The sequence below is a fragment of the Lampetra fluviatilis genome, chromosome 13, assembly GCF_964198595.1.
Source record: "Lampetra fluviatilis chromosome 13, kcLamFluv1.1, whole genome shotgun sequence".
NCBI classification, from domain to species: Eukaryota; Metazoa; Chordata; class Hyperoartia; order Petromyzontiformes; family Petromyzontidae; genus Lampetra; species Lampetra fluviatilis.
The window spans coordinates 1,335,117-1,353,861 of NC_136287.1; the positions used below are offsets into that span (position 1 = coordinate 1,335,117).

Below are 18,745 nucleotides of genomic sequence, written 5' to 3' on the forward strand. Positions count from 1 at the left end.
TTCTATGCCAGCGAGTCGCCTGTTGTGCTCTCTGCCTTGGTTCCTCCTCGCCTCTCCGGTGTTCCTGTTTGTGTCACAGCGCCACGAACTCGGTCTTGCCTCACTGTGCCTCGTGTATTCGTGTTCGTTTGTCTTCATGTGCCACTGTCCGTCTCCAATGTCTTACGACTTATCACCAGTTGTCTGTCTCTCACCGTCTTCATTATTGTCCAGTGTCTCGTGTGTCACCGTCTTGCCTTCCCTCCCCATGCCTAACTCTACCCCACACGACTGATCATGGGAGGGTGACTGCGTCACATTTGAAAGCCGCGCGCGTTAATGTTTGTTTACGTTGTGACTCAGGCACGTACAAATGCGTGGGGGGGGGATCTCATGCCATGAGTATGGGGTGCTCTTCTCTCTTGCGCCACGATCACAAACGCCAGACCCCCACCCCTACCCCCCGGGGGCTACGCTTCTGTTCCGTGACGATAGGCGTGTTGTAATCCCTTGCCTGTGGAAGTAACCGTGTGGACACTCACACCAAGAAGAAGGGACCGGACAAGACTCTTCCTCATATCTGTGCTCTACTCTATTCACAACGCAACCATTGCAATACAATACACGATAATTTACACGGAGAGAATTCTGCTGCTCATGCTACTGCTCAGACATCCACTCGTCCACACCACGGTTGTCCGCTCCCAAGCTCCACAGCGGCTGGTGCTACAGCGGCTCTTCCGCCTCGCAAGTGCCGCTCACCAAATTCCCAACGGCGACCGTCCACATACAACAAAGATCCTTCACGGCTCCTTAACAGACTTGGGGCAAGTGCTGTTGAGCACCTACGAAAGGCCGACGACACACTCGGGGGTGGTTGGCCAGCACCACGCCCAGCTGTTTTCTTTTGTCTTTCCCCCCAACTGGTGATGTTTACACACTGCATCAGATACTCAACAAAGGCCGAGTCGACCTAGGGGAGGCCCAGAACCGGTTCAGATATTTATCGTTGATGTTGGCCACGAGTGGGAATCGAACTCGTTCACCGAGTTCGCAGCGCGCCAATTGCTGCACTACCACTCCCCACGCGCACCCATGGAATTCTTTGGAGTGGCGTGCCGCCTGCCCGCCGCCTGCCCGCATCACGGCTCCGGGTTGGCAGAGGCCGCGGGGGCCGCCGGGTTGCGGATGGGCACAGCCGCTCCTTCCACATCGTCCCGGGCCGCACCGAGGCGGCTCGTATCCTCGCCGTCGGTGAGGTCGAGCGACTCTTTCTGCGGGCAAGGGGAGCGGAAGGAGTCGAACACGGGCACCGTGAGACTCGGGAAGTCACGGGAGGTGAGACGGCAGTGATGGTCGATGATCCTGCGAGCGATAATGGTGAATGTCACTGGCGACGTTAACATTAATGATGCTAGTACAGGAGCTGATGGTGATCATTTTGCTTGTGAAGTTAAGATTAACAATGTTGGTTCATGAACTGATGATGGTATTGATGGCAATGATCGTGGTGGTGATGGCAATGAAGATGCCGTGGACTCACACGCACGATGCTTCCCCTCCAGAACGCCAGCAGCTGCCTCTTCCCAGCGGCCACGGCGGTGCAGGTGAGCACCATGCACGGCACCAGGTAGAGCAACGCCGGTTGCCCCATCCGTGTCAGCACCAGCGCCACGAATGTCACCAGCAGCCCCAAGCCGTATGCTGGTGGGTCACGGAAGTCACGGTATGAGACGCGTGTGGGCACAGGGCACTTACCAATTCAATACAACCCTCCCCCCACCCCCCGAGATTCGACACATTCTTATAATCCAGGGTCGTGACCTGGTGTTGTGGCGTTCTCGCCGTCCCCTTTACGTCGCGTGCGTAATTTGCCGTCTTGGTTTGGCAACGCCGTTCGCTCGGCTCACGCACCGCGATCGCTTCTCAGCGCGTGCATCGAGTGGCGCGCTCATCGCAAATAAGCGATGACTAGACGCGCGTTGCGATGCGTGCACCGCAAGCACCGGTATCAATGTTGACAACTGAATCGAGTGTTTCCCCCTCGCACACAGGTTTTCTTCGGATGCCCTGGTTTCCTCCGACATACGTAAACGCTCATTAATTGCCTGATAATACCTTATGACATGGAGGCCTGCGGAGCTTGGGCAATTGGTGGCACCGGCTTATCGTGTGGCTGCCTTCCTGCTCATCTGCGGTTCCTCATGCCAGGGTATGCACACCCACCAACCCGCATAGCCATTCACGCACGTACCCACACACACACACACCCCCACACCCACACACGCACCTGCATATCTGTCCACATGCTTAGCAGACTCCAAGCAAATCTGCCAGGATGCTCAACTGCACATGAACCTGTTAACATTCCATTTTATTTGTCATGTAGCCATACAGACTTGGGGCAAGTGCTGTTAGCGAGCACCTATGTCCACCACAGCACACGAGGGTGCGGGTGGCCAATACCTCGCCTGGCCATCTGTCTCCCGAGTGTTAATGTTCACACACTGGATCAGGAACTCGTTTAAGGCCGAGCCCACCTAGCCGGAGGCACAGGATTAGTTCGAATATTTGCCAGTTATTGGCCGTGAGAATCCAACTTGGGTAGTGGGGTTCATAGTGCAGTGCACTAACCACTGTGTTAAATACCAACACGTACATATCTGCATACCCATCGACATACGTACAGACCGCATGCAATGATGCCTGCACGCTCACCAGCACATGCATCTGCAAATCTCACTCCTATACACTCACCCACTGCACTCACCCACCCCCTCCTGCGCACTCACCCACTGCGCTCAACACACACAATCCCTCCCATGCAAACCCCCTCAGGGAGCTCACCTATGGTGCTTGTCACAAAGTAGATGTGCGACGAGTTGGTGTGTACGTCAAACCGGTGGCAGTACACGACCAGCACACCTGCAGCACAGGCGCACACAAAGATCCCCCGTGTAGCCTCAACAGGCTGTTTGGGGCAAGTGATGTTGGTGAACACCTATATGAAGGCTGGCGTGGCGCACACACAAGAGTGTGTCACCAACACCATGCCCGGCCGCTTTTGTCTCACCGGTGCTGATGTTTCCACACCGCAGCAGGTACTCATTTGAGGCCGAATCGACCTCGGGGAGTCCCAGAACCGGTTCAAATATTCGTCGCCACTTATTGATCGTGAGCGGGAATCAAACTGAGGTTGTCAGCTTTATAGCACAATGCGCCATCCACAGCGCCACTGCTCCCCACACACCACACACACACTACCACGCATTTACCACACACACACCACGCGCACACACACAATACATATACCACAAACACACACTACAGACACATGACACACACCCCACGTATTCACCACACACAACACGCATTCACCACAGAGACTACACACACACCACGCATTCACCACACCACGCATTCAACAAGGACACACCACACACACACCACACATTCACCACACACAACACGCATTCACTACAGAGACTACACACACACCACGCATTCAACAAGGACACACCACACACACACCACACATTTACCACACACAACACGCATTCACCACAGAGACTACACACACCACGCATTCACCACACACACACCACGCATTCACCACACCACGCATTCAACAAGGACACACCACACACACACCACACATTCACCACACACAACACGCATTCACTACAGACACACGACACGCATGCAGACACGCTGCAAACACAAGCAAACGCTCTACGCGTCACGCTGCGGACAGCACAGGGGGCGACGTTGTTTGTTGCTGCCGCTTCTCTTGCCCGACTGCAAGCGCCGTGTGCACCGAACCTGGCACCAGGATGTCCCCGAAGCCGAGCAGCGAGAACGGCTGCGAGCAGACGGACAGCTCCGAGGGTGCCAAGCGTGGTACCTTCAGCACCATGGGCAGCTGCACGCACACAAAGACACGCCCCCCCCCCATTTAACCTTGACAGAATGTTGGCGCACGGGAGGTGGTGGCCAGCAGTATTCCTGGCCTCCTTTGTCTCCCTAGTGGTTTTACGCACTGTACCAGGTGTTAATTATAAGGCTAAGTCAACATAGGGGAGGCCCAAGCCCCGTTGAGATATTCACTGTCACTGTTATTGTTAGTGAGCGGGAATCTCAAATGATGAAAGTAAATAAAATCACTTCCACGCATCTAACTCGGTTCGCCGGTTTTAGAGCACAGAGCACTAACCACGACAATACCGCTCCCCACACGAACATATACATGCACACACACCCACGTGCGTATACAGTACATGCATTTACCACGCGCATACACATGGACGTAGGTACACAGGCGACCAGACACAACGTTTACTCCTGTGCTGTGTGACGCCTTGCTGATGTTCAATGAAGAGGCGAGGCTAACCCACCTAGATGCCAACAGCAACGCTCCCATTGTGCTCACTAACAGCTGAGACCACGTGATGATGAGGATGATAATTACCAGCGATTACCTTTTCCTTTGATGACGAATCAGATGGGCCAGAAGCAACCTCCACCATGATACTTTGTCCATTCTGATAAAAACACAACAGCATTAGCCATTCACCATTGCAGTGATGTCACCACGGAGCTTATGCCAGGCTTGCTGGAGGAAGTTCACAGGAAAGAGCCAGGTACAATGGGTTTTCGTTATTGTACCAACACACATGCACCTCTTCGCTCACACTCACCGCTCATGCACTCACTGACCCGAAGAACTCCCACACCCACTAACTCGCTCACGCACTAACCCACTTACTCACTCGCACAATCACTCAATCATCCAATCACCTCCATATTCACTCAACCACTTGCCCAGGCGTTTGCCTACCACCCCTCACTCATTTCCCTACAACTTTTGGGTGAACTGAATGTCAACGGTTGCACTTCATCTGTTAACTGTTGAACCGATATAGCATATAATTGTACGGTTTTATTTTGGAATTGAGACGCTCTGTGTTTTGTAACTGTTATACCACTCGTCGTTGTACCTGCTTTTATACTCGCGAGATTGGTCATCTCAATGCACTCTCAACTGCCTACTCATATTTCTCTCTGCCTGGGTCTCGGTTAAGATTGGTAACGTCCTTATAACAAGCTTAATATTCCACATGGACCTTCTCTAAGCTATGTTGTGTTAAGGTCATGCTGCAGGATCACCTCTGCCACAATTGCTATTAATGATATAGCTAAGCTCTGCTCGGCTGAGTACACAGTTTATTGTACTTGAGTATCTGTGACATGAGCTATTGATCATGTTTTTGCTGTTTAAGCCATTGTTTGTTTATCCTGTTTGAGTTTTGGAGTGGGTTCCGTACAAGTAATTTGTTGATAAGATTGAAAACTCATTTTCGAGATTGAAAACTCATTTCCTTAGAAGAGATGTTTGTGTTTAGTTTGTTGTCCTTCTCCCGCACCTCTGATGATCACGGTTGGCTACGTACGGTGCGAAAGAAGTTCAACATACATACGTTAGTTTGCACATTCCCACCTGGTGGTGTCCTGTAACTGCCGCCACTGCCAGACGGCCTTGGGCTGTGGCCGTCCTCGTAATGGAGCTGCCTAGCTCAGTAGGGCCTCCTCACCAGCTGAGATAATCAGGCCCGAGCCCGCATTGAATTCCGGTGGCACCCGGCCCCGGGTTTTCCCGTTCACGCGAAACACGCACGCGCGCATATGCTCACCGGCATGATGTACGGCGTGATGAACACAAAGAAGATGTCGTACACAAACAGCATGACCAACAGCAGGGTGCACGCCTGCAATGCAACACAACACAAAGATAAAGATCCCCCGTATAGGCATTAACAGGCTGTTAGCCAGCACCTATGAAGGATGGCACGGCACACGAGGGAATTGGTTGGAGATGGTAGCGGTGGAGATGACAGTGGTGGCGGTGGTGTTGGTCGACTGTGGCATTGGCGGTGCAGCTGGTGAGGCTGCAGGGTGGTGGCGCCAGCGGCACCTTGAAGCTGGGCATGCGCAGCACCCGCAGCATGTAGGTGCAGAACGCGATGCCCAGCATGTCCTGGAGCACCCACGCCCAGCTGGCACAACACACAAAACAAATCCCCCGTGTAGTATTTAACAAACTGTTGGGGCAAGTGCTTTTAGCGAGCATCTATGAAAGCCAGCACGGTACACGAGGGGGTGGGTAGCCAGCACCACGCCCGGTCGCCTTTGTCTCCCTAGTGGTGAAGTTTACACACAGCACTAGGAACTAATTTGAGGCTGAGTCGACCTAGGGGAGGCCCAAGATCGGTTCAGATACTCGTCACTGGCAAGGTTCATAGCGCAGCGTGCTGCCCGCTACATTACTGCCCCCCATTGATGCCCATCAATGCCTCGGTGGCCCCGAGCCAGTGGTGGAAGGTCCACACATTCCTATTGGTGAATCTAATCCACAGGACCAACCACTACCGAGTTCCCCACAAAATGGTACTCATGTTATCGACCCCGGAGGGATGATGGGCTGAGTCAACCTCACAACCAAAATATGATCTCGCAACCTTCGGACCGAGAGCCGCTCGCTCTACAGCCGAGTCAGCTGACCGGGTCAAGGGGTGTCGGCGAGCTCTCACGAACGCTCCCAGACACGGCGAGCGAGGGGGCGGTGCGGCCTGCACCACGGCCGACGTCACAAGTGGCCAAGAAAAAGCACCAGCGGTGGCGTGGGGGTGGCCGCGGCGGCGTCACCTGTCCTCGTTGCGGAAGACGACCCACACGACGGCCGTGGCCACACAGAACAGCGCAAGGACCGCCAGTCGCACCGGGGGCGGCTCCTGCATGCATGGGGCAAGGGCACGGGGAACCCTGCCGCCGGGGAGAGTGGGGAGCAGGGAGGGGTAAGAACAGGGGAGAGGGTGGGGGGGGGTTACGTGTCTGCATTGTGCGTGTGGCGTGCAGTGGCATGTCAATGCGCAGCTCGGGGAATACAGAACGGTGGAAGAGAGTACATGGGCAGGGGTACACACACAGGTAAGAATACACAGGGGTAGGGGTACACACGGGTAGGGGTACACATAGGTAGGATTCGACACGAGTAGGGATGAACACACAGGTAGAGGCACATGCACCTGTAACTGCCGCACGGAGAGCGGGAGACGAGAGGAGCGAGGCAGCTGTAGAGGCCCAGCGAGGAGGCGAGGCAGAACACAGCGATGATCACGTAGACTGGGCCCGGACACACAGGGTTGCACGAAGATCCACGGGGACACACAGACACGCGGAATTACAAGCATCGCTTTATTACCCACACGATTCAACGTGCATACGTGTGAGCGTACCGGTCGATTTTAGTTCCCGAATCGTCACGTGCTCTCTATTTACCAGCAGGCATTGCAAGGGTAGTGGGAATCTGTGTAAAGGAGCGTATACCTAATCGGATTCCTCCAGGATAAATACGGATTCTGATTCTGATTGTGCGTTAATGTGCATGGGTGTGTGTGTTAGGCTGTGTGTTAGGGGGTGTGTGGATCAGTTGCCGCAACAGTCTGTCAAGGCTACACGGGGGATCTTTGTAGTTGTATAGTAGCTGCAGTGGTTAGCACATTGCCCTACGAACCTGGCGACCAGAGTTCGATTCCCGCTCACAGCTGATAACAGTGACAACGATTATTTGAACCAGTCATGGGCCTCCCGTAAATTGACTGAGGCGCGTTGGCTTGGTGTACACACCAACTCGTCACTTTGTGACAAACACCATAGGTGAGTTCCCTGAGGGGGTGTACATGGGAGATTGTATGTGTGGGTGAGTGCACAATGGGTGAGTGTATAGAACTGAGGTTTGGAGATGCATGTGCAGGTGAGCATGCAGGCATCGTTGTATGCGATCTGTAAGTATGTGGATGGTTATGCAGACACGGGTGTGAGTGTGGGTGGGTTCGTTTCTCGCTCAAGGCTGACACCAATGACGATTATCTAAACTGGTCCTGGGCCTCCCCTAAGTCGACTCAGCAGCCTCAAATGAGTACCTGATGCAATGTGTAAACATCGCCACTGGTGAGACAAAGGCTGCCGGGCGTGGTGTTAGCCACCCATCTCCTCGGATGCCGTGCAGGCCTTCATAGGTGCTCACTAACAACACTTGCCCCAACAGTCTGGTGAGGCTTTGTCTTTTATGGGTATGTAGGACAGTGGTTAGCCCACTGGGTTATGAACCCGGCGACCGGAATTTGATTCCCGTTCATGACCAACACCAGTGGCGATTATCTCAACTGTTACTGGACCTCCCGTAGATTGACTCAGCCTTAAACTGAGTGCCTAATGTGGTGTGTAAACATCAATACTGGGGAAAAGATGGTGACTGGGCAACACCACCCCTCGTGTGCTGTGTCGGCCTTAATTGGTGCTCCCAAACAGCACCTGCCCCATCAGCCCGTGTGGGCTACACGGTAGCTCTTTGTCTGTGTGTGGTCACGTGCGTGGGTGCCTGCACACCCAGATAGTCGTAGAAGAAGTAGAGCATGGTGAGCATGATGGTGGAGGTCGCCACGAACAAAGCCACCATCTTGGGTGAGATGTCCTCGCCGGCCTGGGCGGCTCCTCCTATGCCGCCGACGCCGCTCGTCGGCGCGGCGCTACTGCTGCTGCTGCTGGGGAAAGTGCACAACCGCCACCACCATCGTTATCACCACTGCCATCGCGATCACTACCGCCATCATCAACACCGCCACCACCACCATCACCGCCACCATCACCATCGCCATCATCATTATCGCGACCACCATCACCACCACCATCATCATCACCATCACCGACAGCATCACCGCACGTGCGAGCTGTGCATGTGAGCTCACGTGTGCATCTCGGAGACTCCGGCCCAGTAGCTGGCGCCGGCCACGGTCCCCACCGCCATCACGTAGATCAGCATCATGTTGTAGTCGAGGCGCGACTCGCGCGGGGCGAACAGGAGCACCTGCTGCTCGCCGTCGCGCCGAGCCTGCCCGAAACAACGCACAGCATGTAGCGTGCAACACGCAAACATCCCCCCCCCCCCGCTCCTATAGCCTGATCGTGCTGCTAGTGTAAGTGCTGTCGGCGAGCACCTAAAGAATGACACTGACATAAACAGGAACACATGGATCAGGGAATAAACACAAATCAGAGACACCATATCCACAATTGGGAAGAGTAAATGGACTTGGACAAGACAGGATAATGGCCTATAGGCCAGAATGGTGATGGAATGGTAAACAAAGGAGGGAATACGTCCAAGAGGATGATCTATGTGGATATGGAGTGGTGAGATCCAGGTCACGTGCAGGAGCAGCAGCACTGGACTGTGCGGGATATGGAGGGCGTTTGGAGGCCTTCATCCCGCCGTGGATAGACAATGGCTGATGATGACGATCCACACCTGGAGCATGTGACGAGCATCTTCCTCTCCCATGAGCGCCACGGGGATCGCCACCTCCTCGTACTCCGTCTCGTTACCGCCGGGGGACACCTGCACACACGGACGGGGGGTGGGGCACAGGGCTCTGTGAACATCCCGTGAACCATGACCACAACAACACTGGGCTGTAGAAATATTTACTCTTCTCTACGATTAAATGAGTGATGATTTATAGATACCGACTAGAATCGGGCATCCGACAGGAGGGAGAGTGATTCTGTGAACTGTCAATTGTTACAATTGTATATCGCTATTCGATTTCGGTATTAATTATGTTCTTAGGTTTTTTCGGTAAAGTCACGTAGGTAAAACATTAAAATTAATAAAAGTAAAAAAAAAGAAAAATCACGACGTTTCGGAGGCAACACAAGCTTCCATCTTCAGGTGGAACCGTCACAGCCACGACAGCTGTATCAAGTAAATGAGAGATTGCAGGAGCTACCACTCCGTTTATATAATGGTTGGAGAGGAGGGAAGGGCCAAGTACAGCACACTTTTTATTCATATGGTAAGGTGAGGCTTAAGAGGGTGAGCCTTTGTTATGGAGAGGTACGGTTCGTGACTCAACCTGTGACAAGGAGAAAACAACTGAACATGGTAAACCTGTAATAGTTGTCTGTCAAATAAGATTGGCCAAATAAGTGTAGTTAAATCTCATGAAATTGTCTTTTCCGAGGTTCTCTGCAAACTTCCTGGTTACCATCAAAGGTTTGTACACGAAGCCATACAAATATACAAACACAGACATAATTTCAACCGTGATGATGGTTACAAACTGAGTAATCATTGGAAAGATGTGATTAACCATGCAAAAAAGATTTAACTACACTTATTTGGCCAATCTTATTTGACAGACAACTATTACAGGTTTACCATGTTCAGTTGTTTTCTCCTTGTCACAGGTTGAGTCACAAACCGTACCTCTCCATAACAAAGGCTCACCCTCTTAAGCCTCACCTTAACATATGAATAAAAAGTGTGCTGTACTTGGCCCTTCCCCCCTCTCCAACCATTATATAAACGGAGTGGTAGCTCCTGCAATCTCTCATTTACTTGATACAGCTGTCGTGGCTGTGACGGTTCCACCTGAAGACGGAAGCTTGTGTTGCCTCCGAAACGTCGTGATTTTTATTTTATTTTACTTTTATTAATTTTAATGTTTTACCTACGTGACTTTACCGAAAAAACCTAAGAACATGAATCCTTGCAGTCACGAAAGCTTAAAATCTAGAATTAATTATGTTATGTTCCATTTGTACAGTCTCGGCTTCGGGGCAATACCGGGATGACCATTATGAACCCACCGGGAATGTCCCGTCCAAACTGGGACATTCGGTGGCTTTACCCCCACAGCAGGGTTCAGCTGTTTTTTGTGTGCGATCGAGGCACCACAAAGAGGGTCGGGGCAGTGGTGAGGAACGCGGGCACACACCAGCGGCCTGTGGCTCAGCACCAGTAGCGCGGATGCGCCGTGCACGGCTGCCAGCCGCGCCTTGTGATAGAATGAGCAGTTCCCGCGCGTCGCCAACGCCACGGCACCGGCGAAGCCGCCGGGCGGCACGTCACCGGGGAGGCACAGCGGCGTCGGAGCACCGTCAGCTAGCTGGTGCGGTGTCTGTCAGGACAAAGGGGGAGGAGGCACCAGCACGAGCAGTCGCCATTGCGAGTTCAGAGGGGGAGGAGGTTAGTAAGATGTTGGTGGGGTTAGTGAAAATTTGGTGAGGTTAGTGAGAGGTTGATGGGGTTTGTGAGAGGTTAGTGAGGTTAGAGAGCAGTTGGTTGGGTGAGGGATTGGTGGGGATAGTGAGAATTTGGTTAGGTTAATGAGAGGTTGGTGGGGTTGTTGAGAGATGTTGTTAGGGCTATTGAGAGAGGTTGGTGGGGTTAATGAGGGGATTCTGATGTGACAGTTTTCTGAGCAAAACGAAAGGTTGGTGATGGATTCATGAGCGAGTGATGTGAGCACCTCCTGTGAAATTTAGTGTGACTGGGTTCAAGCCAGGGTCCAGTGACGAGATGTTAACTACCTCGCTTAGTGTACAAGAGGTAACGGGTTCGATCCCGACCCTGACGCCTGTATATTTAGAGTTTGCGTGTTCTCCCCGTGGTCACTTGGTTTTTTCTCCAGGTCCTCCGGTTTTTTCCTCCAAATTTAGAAACATGTGCTTAGAGTATTTGGCTGCTGTACAATTCCACATGATAAGCCACTTCGTTGAGCTATAATTTGTGGCCAGGTCGCTTCTGAAAAATACCTGAATAGCCCAGTGGGCCTTATTTGGTAAAACAAAAATAGTTTGGTTTTAATAGTTTAAAAGAACTCACGGCCTTCGTGGAGTCTTGGGGCAGCTCGGCCCAGCGGGGGTTGTAGAGGGTGCAGTACGTGTGCGAGTCTGATACCAACCGCAACAGAGCCATCTCTGCACACACCTGCACAACCACACAAACAGTATTAGCGAGCACCGATGAAAGCTGGGATGGCGCATGAGGGGGTGGTGTGCATAGAACAATCCCCTCCCGCCTTTCTCTCCACATTGGTGATCTTTGCTACATAGCCACGATTGGCTATGTACGGTGCGAAATAAGTTCAACATACATACATACATAAGGGAGGCCCAGAACCGGCTCAGATATTCGTCCCTGATGTTGATCATCGGGAATCTAACGCGGGTTGTAGCACAGTGCACTAAGCACTACACTATAGCTCCACACACAACCTCTGCACTCCATAAAACTATCCAACAAGCCAGTCCATTAAGTGAGCCTTAATTGTAGAGGATGTAAATAAAATAATAACTAAAAATATAAATGCACGGATTCTGTAAAGTTTTCCAACACGCGTTTACCCTCGTGATAATGTTATACGGTCCAAGATGCACGAGTTGACATCACGTGGAACATGTACACGATGGTGCAAATCAATTCCTCCCAGCCGAACACCTGGGCCCATCCCAGTTGGCACCTTCGGGAGGGTGGATGAGTGGTTGGATTAGGGTTGCCACCAGGGCATATTTCTCAGATAATGATAGGTATATCAAGAACTGTGCACTCTACTGCAAGACAGTTCATCACAATGCCATCAGCTCCCGGTACAAATCAAATCATGCCTCCCAAACGCTTGACATTCGAAGCGCCTTGTCCTGAACTCACCAATCCTCGACCACAGGGCGCTGGGCTGCACGCGTGCGCCACCACGCGCCGGATGAACTTTATCGATCGAGGTCGCCCAAACGGCCGATGTCTCACGGGAGCCCGGCATCGACCAATCGACACTCGTCCCTGCGACTAGTCCTCCACCCTAACCTCGCCCTTATCGCTCCGGCCAGCGTTTTCTCGCATTGCTCAAGTCACGATTACGTCCGATCACAGCCGCTTACAGTCGAGACTAACGCATTTACGATTGCGGTTTTCATGCTAGATGTTGCTACCGTTACTGCATTACAATTGGGCTCATGGCTACCATCATTGGCCAGTGATGTCTGAAACGATCCTGGGAACATCCCTTCACTAAATCTTAATTTGGGAGCTTTCGTGACTGCATGAATTATTCTTTGGTTCTTTTCGGTTAAGTCACGTCTAAAAATAAAATAATAAATCAAAATAAAACAACACATTACGACGTTTCGATTGCAACACAAGCAATCATCATCAGGCATAAAAGAAATAGCAACAAAAATCTAACTAGAAAACTATAGACCGACATACAAGCAGACAGACATCACAACGGCACACATAGAAAGGAGTATACAGGCACACGAAAATTAAATAACCTAGTAAAATATTGAAATGTGATGTAATACAACACAGAGAGTCGGTTAACACACAATTAACGCATGGCCTGGTTGACTACGTGTTTCAAAATTTGCTAAGTTAGAATTTTAAGTGTGAGCAACAAATATCTAACTAGAAAACTATAGACAGACATACAAGCAGACAGACATCACAACGGCACACAGAGAGAGGACACAAATCGGCTGTGTGAGCAACAAAAATCTAACTAGAAAACTATAGACAGACATACAAGCAGACAGACATCACAACGGCACACAGAGAGAGGACACAAATCGGCACAAAGAGATGGTCGTTTCTGTGACGGTCCCTTAAATATAGAGAGGAGGGGGAGGGGACGGGGGGAGGGAGAGGGCGGGGAGATCAATGGGTGCACGCCAACCTACTCCTATTGTAAGTGAGATGATAGACGCGGCACGGGAGGCAAACCTGAAAATTAGGACAAACGCGGCACGGGAGGCAAGCCTGAAAATTAGGAGACAAGCACACGAAACTTAAATAACCTAGTAAATTATCGAAATGTGATGTAATACAACACAGAAAGTCGGTTAACACACAATTAACGCATAGCCTGGTTTATTACATGTTTCAAAATTTGCTAAGTTAGAATTTTAAGTGTGAAATTTCAAGGAGAGGACACAGGCAGAGAGAACAAATTGCCAGAAAGAAAAAAGGATAAGTTTAAAACTTCCCCGTAGAAGTGGTTCAATCTTAATTTGGGAGCTTTCGTGACTGCATGAATTATTCTTTGGTTCTTTTCGGTTAAGTCACGTCTAAAAATAAAATAATAAATCAAAATAAAACAACACATTACGACGTTTCGATTGCAACACAAGCAATCATCATCAGGCATAAAAGAAATAGCAACAAAAATCTAACTAGAAAACTATAGACCGACATACAAGCAGACAGACATCACAACGGCACACATAGAAAGGAGTATACAGGCACACGAAAATTAAATAACCTAGTAAAATATTGAAATGTGATGTAATACAACACAGAGAGTCGGTTAACACACAATTAACGCATGGCCTGGTTGACTACGTGTTTCAAAATTTGCTAAGTTAGAATTTTAAGTGTGAGCAACAAATATCTAACTAGAAAACTATAGACAGACATACAAGCAGACAGACATCACAACGGCACACAGAGAGAGGACACAAATCGGCTGTGTGAGCAACAAAAATCTAACTAGAAAACTATAGACAGACATACAAGCAGACAGACATCACAACGGCACACAGAGAGAGGACACAAATCGGCACAAAGAGATGGTCGTTTCTGTGACGGTCCCTTAAATATAGAGAGGAGAGGGAGGGGACGGGGGGAGGGAGAGGGCGGGGAGATCAATGGGTGCACGCCAACCTACTCCTATTGTAAGTGAGATGATAGACGCGGCACGGGAGGCAAACCTGAAAATTAGGACAAACGCGGCACGGGAGGCAAGCCTGAAAATTAGGAGACAAGCACACGAAACTTAAATAACCTAGTAAATTATCGAAATGTGATGTAATACAACACAGAAAGTCGGTTAACACACAATTAACGCATAGCCTGGTTTATTACATGTTTCAAAATTTGCTAAGTTAGAATTTTAAGTGTGAAATTTCAAGGAGAGGACACAGGCAGAGAACAAATTGCCAGAAAGAAAAAAGGATAAGTTTAAAACTTCCCCGTAGAAGTGGTTCAATCTTAATTTGGGAGCTTTCGTGACTGCATGAATTATTCTTTGGTTCTTTTCGGTTAAGTCACGTCTAAAAATAAAATAATAAATCAAAATAAAACAACACATTACGACGTTTCGATTGCAACACAAGCAATCATCATCAGGCATAAAAGAAATAGCAACAAAAATCTAACTAGAAAACTATAGACCGACATACAAGCAGACAGACATCACAACGGCACACATAGAAAGGAGTATACAGGCACACGAAAATTAAATAACCTAGTAAAATATTGAAATGTGATGTAATACAACACAAAGAGTCGGTTAACACACAATTAACGCATGGCCTGGTTGACTACGTGTTTCAAAATTTGCTAAGTTAGAATTTTAAGTGTGAGCAACAAATATCTAACTAGAAAACTATAGACAGACATACAAGCAGACAGACATCACAACTCTGTGTGCCGTTGTGATGTCTGTCTGCTTGTATGTCTGTCTATAGTTTTCTAGTTAGATATTTGTTGCTCACACTTAAAATTCTAACTTAGCAAATTTTGAAACACGTAGTCAACCAGGCCATGCGTTAATTGTGTGTTAACCGACTCTCTGTGTTGTATTACATCACATTTCAATATTTTACTAGGTTATTTAATTTTCGTGTGCCTGTATACTCCTTTCTATGTGTGCCGTTGTGATGTCTGTCTGCTTGTATGTCGGTCTATAGTTTTCTAGTTAGATTTTTGTTGCTATTTCTTTTATGCCTGATGATGATTGCTTGTGTTGCAATCGAAACGTCGTAATGTGTTGTTTTATTTTGATTTATTATTTTATTTTTAGACGTGACTTAACCGAAAAGAACCAAAGAATAATTCATGCAGTCACGAAAGCTCCCAAATTAAGATTGAACCACTTCTACGGGGAAGTTTTAAACTTATCCTTTTTTCTTTCTGGCAATTTGTTCTCTCTGCCTGTGTCCTCTCCTTGAAATTTCACACTTAAAATTCTAACTTAGCAAATTTTGAAACATGTAATAAACCAGGCTATGCGTTAATTGTGTGTTAACCGACTTTCTGTGTTGTATTACATCACATTTCGATAATTTACTAGGTTATTTAAGTTTCGTGTGCTTGTCTCCTAATTTTCAGGCTTGCCTCCCGTGCCGCGTTTGTCCTAATTTTCAGGTTTGCCTCCCGTGCCGCGTCTATCATCTCACTTACAATAGGAGTAGGTTGGCGTGCACCCATTGATCTCCCCGCCCTCTCCCTCCCCCCGTCCCCTCCCCCTCCTCTCTATATTTAAGGGACCGTCACAGAAACGACCATCTCTTTGTGCCGATTTGTGTCCTCTCTCTGTGTGCCGTTGTGATGTCTGTCTGCTTGTATGTCTGTCTATAGTTTTCTAGTTAGATTTTTGTTGCTCACACAGCCGATTTGTGTCCTCTCTCTGTGTGCCGTTGTGATGTCTGTCTGCTTGTATGTCTGTCTATAGTTTTCTAGTTAGATATTTGTTGCTCACACTTAAAATTCTAACTTAGCAAATTTTGAAACACGTAGTCAACCAGGCCATGCGTTAATTGTGTGTTAACCGACTCTCTGTGTTGTATTACATCACATTTCAATATTTTACTAGGTTATTTAATTTTCGTGTGCCTGTATACTCCTTTCTATGTGTGCCGTTGTGATGTCTGTCTGCTTGTATGTCGGTCTATAGTTTTCTAGTTAGATTTTTGTTGCTATTTCTTTTATGCCTGATGATGATTGCTTGTGTTGCAATCGAAACGTCGTAATGTGTTGTTTTATTTTGATTTATTATTTTATTTTTAGACGTGACTTAACCGAAAAGAACCAAAGAATAATCCCTTCACTAAACCAGCACTGACCAGCGTGGGGAAGTATGGCAAAACAACCCCCACAACCGACACGGCGTTAGGGTGGGGGGGGGGGTTCAATAAGCATTGTATCGACAAAGGTCTGCAACTTGCTAGTCAAGGCTGCGCTCGTGCTTATTGATCGTATACATTGTATCGATGTACAGGGTGACACTTTGTGTTCATATTGCATTTGGGGGTTGCGTTGTCAGGTCTCGGCTGTACAGCCGCAGTCCAACGTTCCACCGTTTGTGCTTCCACGTCTGTGCTCGATTTTCACCGACATGCAATGACCAGCGTGGTGAAGTATGGTCAAACGACCCTCACGACCCGTATAGGCGTGGGAAATGCCCTTTAAAAAGGGCCGTTAGATAAACACGGACGGTTCCATAAATATGTGCTGCTGCTGCTGCTGTTAGAACTACATTGAGGGCCGCACTCGGTGTTCATTAATTGATATCTGTAAATAAACAAACCCCAACGACTCGATCTGTTACCGGGGAAACGGGTTTGGCCGTCAGGGCCCGACCCTCTCGGCGATTCGACTCCCTTCGACTTTGTGCGCTCCGCTTCCAAAGACCACCCATCTCGACTGTTGCGAATCCATGTAAAATGTACAAGGTGCAGTATGAGCACAGGCAGTGAGGGACGGCGCTAAACAGAAGCACCGATTGAAGAGCGTTCGTTTGACGTTCTTGTTTTCCTTTTGCGCACAAGAGTCATTGAAATCGAGTTTTAGGAATCGTTAAATCGAATAACGGGTCGCCACTTGACGGCTGCGGCCTAACTCCTTTCACGGGGCCTATGCGAAGGCCTCGGCCTCGACCGCCGCCGTAGCCGCCCGACCCCACCCCGAGCCCCGCAGGGAATGTAGCACCACGGGTCCCTCGGGATTGGGAGGCAGTGAGAAACCGCGGTCGTCCTCGCGGAACCCCCCGGCACCTTACGGCCACGCACCGCGTGCTCGGCTCGCGTTTCCCCGCGCGGGAGGACGCGTCGCGGGTACCTCAATGCCGCCAAACGCCACCAGCAACAGCAGCGACACGACCAGCGGCGAGAGTAGCCGAGCCGCCATGGCGGCTGTGATGTCACTGGTGGAGCGTGACGCGGTGCCGCTATATTGGTAAGGGAAGGTGGTAGGGGGGGCAGTGGCCGCCGCCATCTTGGTCAGGGTGAGGCCAAGATGGCTGCCCTGCACAATGCTGGGTCAAGGTGAGGTCACAGTGGGTCGCTTTCCACAAGACCACAGACAAGTTGGTGTAGCCGCATCAGATCTAGTAGGCTCAGCTGTTGTTTTTCTTCTGTAATCGCTATTACCCAATTTACTCTTGCTAACGAGATTACCGTGGCCTCACCTTGTGAAACTAAATAAACTTCTCTTGATTTTGATGGAAAGCAGCTAGGAGATGGCAGTATTGGAAATGGATTATTGAATCTATCTGTGCGGAAATGTGCTTCCCCTTCTTACGCGGAGGGTTCCTGCTGGCTCTCAGGTCTCTTCCCACACGGAGCTGAACACAGTACACAACTGTACTTCATGGAATTTGCCAAACTTCCCAATGTAGAAGCACTCTCATGGAATTGCCTTGAACCTCAGCGAGGCATTCTCAGGTAAAGGAATACATGGAAATGTATCACAACACAGAAAAAAATACTCGGTTATTGCATTCATGAGAGCAGCGTTCTTCATTGCACTGGCGGACCTTAGTGCAGCCCCTGAAGTGCGGTCCCAGACAATACTCAAATAGTGAAAACACCCCCATCATCATCGTCGTGCTGTCAACCCCAATAGTCTCAAATGTGGCGTGCCTCACATTGATGTATCAACCCCCCCCCCCCCCCCTGAAGAACACTTGCATTCGAGTGACCCCTGAATAGTAGCAATCAAATTGCGAGGTGGGAGTAGGATCCCCACTCATCTGCCTTAATTGGCATCGGTGTTTGGATGGCAGGAATTGATTTGCACCGAGATCTGCTCGGGGTATTGCTGTGTTGAACTTTATTTCAGTACTGGAACTGTACAACTTGAGAAGTATGT

General features: G+C 49.6%; 1 pseudogene across 1 annotated transcript; it reads right to left on the minus strand.

Annotated features, from left to right (window-relative positions):
• Positions 1–558: 558 nt before the first annotated feature.
• Positions 559–12,733, minus strand: LOC144935392 (signal peptide peptidase-like 2B; annotated as a pseudogene). The gene is made up of 15 exons (XR_013637307.1): positions 12,530–12,733; positions 11,705–11,809; positions 10,815–10,997; positions 9,344–9,433; positions 8,784–8,926; positions 8,425–8,576; positions 7,062–7,158; positions 6,682–6,798; positions 5,951–6,032; positions 5,670–5,744; positions 4,458–4,520; positions 3,802–3,901; positions 2,827–2,904; positions 1,523–1,683; positions 559–1,253 (listed from the first exon to the last, which is right to left on the minus strand). The product of XR_013637307.1 is annotated as a signal peptide peptidase-like 2B (transcript).
• Positions 12,734–18,745: the final 6,012 nt, after the last annotated feature.